The sequence below is a fragment of the Rutidosis leptorrhynchoides genome, chromosome 5 (genome assembly GCF_046630445.1).
Source record: "Rutidosis leptorrhynchoides isolate AG116_Rl617_1_P2 chromosome 5, CSIRO_AGI_Rlap_v1, whole genome shotgun sequence".
Lineage (NCBI taxonomy): Eukaryota > Viridiplantae > Streptophyta > Magnoliopsida > Asterales > Asteraceae > Rutidosis > Rutidosis leptorrhynchoides.
Window position 1 is genome coordinate 357,205,892 of NC_092337.1, and position 3,404 is coordinate 357,209,295.

Genomic DNA, 3,404 nt, shown 5'->3' on the forward strand with positions numbered 1-3,404 from the left:
TTTTATTTAATTGCATTTTTAATTATCGTACTATTTAATTATCGCAATTTTATTTTATCGCAATTTTATTTATCGCAATTTCATTATCGTTATTTACTTTACGCTTTAAATTAAGTTATTTTTAATATTTTACATTAGGTTTTAACTGCAACTAAAGTTTTAAAATCGACAAACCGGTCATTAAACGGTAAAAACCCCCTTTATAATAATAATATTACTTATATATATTTTTGTATTTTTACAAATATAGTTTTAAAAATATAGCGTTAAGCTTGTTTAAAAGATCCCTGTGGAACGAACCGGACTTACTAAAAACTACACTACTGTACGATTAGGTACACTACCTATAAGTGTTGTAGCAAGGTTTAGGTATATCCATTCTATAAATAAATAAATCACTTGTGTAAAATTGTATCGTATTTAATAGTATTTCCTTGTAAAAATTAATACTATTTCATATACCCCTCGCATAACATCAAGTATTTTTAGCGCCGCTGCCGGGGAGAGCTAAAACGCCGAAAGCGCAACGCTAAATATATAAAAAAAGATTTTATTAAAGTTTTATTAAGTTTTTATTAAAAATATACGTTTTAAATATAAAATATATATATATATATATATATATATATATATATATATATATATATATATATATATATATATATATATATATATATAAAGAAAAAACAAAATTTAAGTATTTTTAAGAGTTTCTTAAACATATAAGTTTTATAAAGTTTCTTTATTTCTATTTTAGTTTGTAAAAATATAAGTTTTATTTAAATATTTTGTATAAATATAAAACAGAAAATTAAAACCGAAAAAAATAAAAACACTCGAGGCCCGGTACTGTAGCAGCCTAACTTTTGGCCCGAAACCCTACCTCATGCGATCGCATGAGATTTTAACTATCAAGCCATGCGATCGCATGGCTTGACTTGACAGGCCTGGTAACCTCAGCCGACTGTTTAGGGTTTAGTTTAATTATAATTATTATAATTAAAACCCTAATTAGGGTTATATTTAATAATTATTTGTTTTAGTTTTTAATTAATTTGTATTATTAAGTGTAATTAGTTTTATAAATATATAAAATTAATACTTTTATAAAATAAATAATATAAAAATAATATTTTTATAAAAATTGTACTTTTTACAACTTTAAGTATATTTTTATATTTTGTATCTTTTTGTTTGTTTTAGCGTAATATTTGTATTTTTCGCTCGTATTTAGTTTTAAGTCATAGTTTTTGCCATAGTTATTGTTATTTCTAGATTTCTAGGCTTTTGCCGTAAAATCCCTTAAGTGCTTTTTCTTTAAACTAAGATTTAGATGCTTTAGAATTTTGCGACGCCGTTTTTATATTTTAGTACCTTTTTAAGTTATTGTCATTTGGGATATAGTTTTTCTTTTAAGCTTTAATATTTTTAGACGCAACTTTTAATTCTTAGTTTTTAGTTCCTTTTTAAGTTTCGACGCGCTACTTTTTATTTCTATTTTTTTGACTTTTATTTTTCGACATTTCGCAATCTTTTTCTTTCTTATTTCTCGACGCTCTAGTTTATAGGAGATAGAATTTTTTTTTCTATTTCTTCTCTAAAATTTTAAAGCGAAAAATTATTTTAAGTGGTTAAATTGATAGACATCCATTTTCTGGTTCGTAGTAATTGTTGGATTTGTACGTGGACCGGGTTATTGGAGCCAAACAGTACTCAATTATATTGAGACCAAACGAATCCTGCCCCTCTGCTGCATCTTTTGGCTATTCGAAACGTGAGCAAAATCAGAAAAGTCCATTAATTTAATAACTTATATAATTTTTCTTATTTTTATAACTAATAGGATATTCAGTTAATGCACCGAGTAAAACGTTCACCACCTTTTGTACGTTCACCACCTGTAACTCGATCAAGACATCTAGCAAATATTGTCGCCGTTGATTTTTCTTTAGAATCGTCATCCAGTCAACCAAGTACTCCAATTCAAATTTCCGATAATCCATTTTTTGAACCCGACCTCACAATTGAGAATCTGAAGGATATTCAGGGACAATTCAGAGATCCTGAACCACTAATCTTTCCTCCAGAACCACCAATCATTCAAACGGAGATTGTTGAGGAACCAACCATTAAATCAGAATCCTCTAGTGATTCAGATTCAACAAATTCAATCATGGAGAATCTGGAACCTCTAAGTATGGAAGACCGAATGCGAGCTAAACGCACTGGCCAAGGTCACGCAATTACTCAACCTGACATTAATGCGCCAGATTATGAAATTAAAGGACAAATTCTATACATGGTAACTAATCAATGCCAATTTAGTGGTGCGCCGAAGGAAGATCCAAACGAACATCTTCGAACCTTTAATAGGATCTGTACTCTATTTAAAATAAGAGAAGTGGAGGATGAACAGATATATCTCATGTTATTTCCCTGGACTTTAAAGGGAGAAGCCAAAGATTGGTTAGAATCGTTATCTGAAGGGGCGATTGATACATGGGACGTTTTAGTTGAAAAATTTCTTAAACAATTCTTTCCGGCATCTATAGCCGTAAGACTTCAAGGAGAAATTGTTACGTTCACACAAAATCCAAATGAAACTTTATATGAAGCATGGACAAGATTTTGAAAATTATTGAGAGGATGTCCGCAACATGGTTTAGACACTTGTCAAATAGTACAAATATTCTACCAAGGATGCGACATCACTACAAGAAAAGACATAGACATAGCAGCTGGTGGTTCCATTATGAAGAAAACAGCAACCGATGCTTACAAAATTATTGATAACACTGCTTCCCACTCACATGAGTGGCATCAAGAAAAAGATATCGTTAGATCATCTAAAGCAGCTAGAGCCGATTCTAGCAATGACTTAGATTCCATTTCTGCAAAGATAGATGCTGTCGAGAGACGAATAGAAAAGATGACTAAAGATATTCACTCAATACGAATTAGTTGTGAGCAGTGTGGAGGACCATATTTGACAAAAGATTGTCTCAGTATTGAACTAACAATGGGACAAAGAGAGAAAGTTTCATACATAAACCAAAGGCCTGAAAATAATTATCAAAATAATTATCAACCGCCAAGACCAATCTACAATCAAAACCAGAATTATAACCGAAATGTTCCATACAACAACCAACGAGGTCCTAGCAATCAACAAGTATCTAACAATACTTACAATTAGCAAAGACCTATTTTTCAAAATAAACCACCACAAATCGATGATAAAAAGCCAAATTTAGAAGACATGATGTCGATGCTAGTTGAATCTCAAACTCAATTTTTCACATCTCAGAAACAAACCAATGAAGAAAATGCTCAAGCATTTAGAAATCAACAAGCTTCTATTCAAAATCTGGAACAAGAAGTGAGCAACCTAGCAAGGTTGATAG

General features: G+C 30.3%; 1 non-coding gene across 1 annotated transcript; it reads right to left on the reverse strand.

Moving 5' to 3' along the window:
• Positions 1-2,557: 2,557 nt before the first annotated feature.
• On the reverse strand, positions 2,558-2,664 carry LOC139851179 (small nucleolar RNA R71). Its single transcript, XR_011760536.1, has one exon. It is a non-coding gene; the product is annotated as a small nucleolar RNA R71 (small nucleolar RNA).
• Between the last annotated feature and the right edge of the window lie 740 nt (positions 2,665-3,404).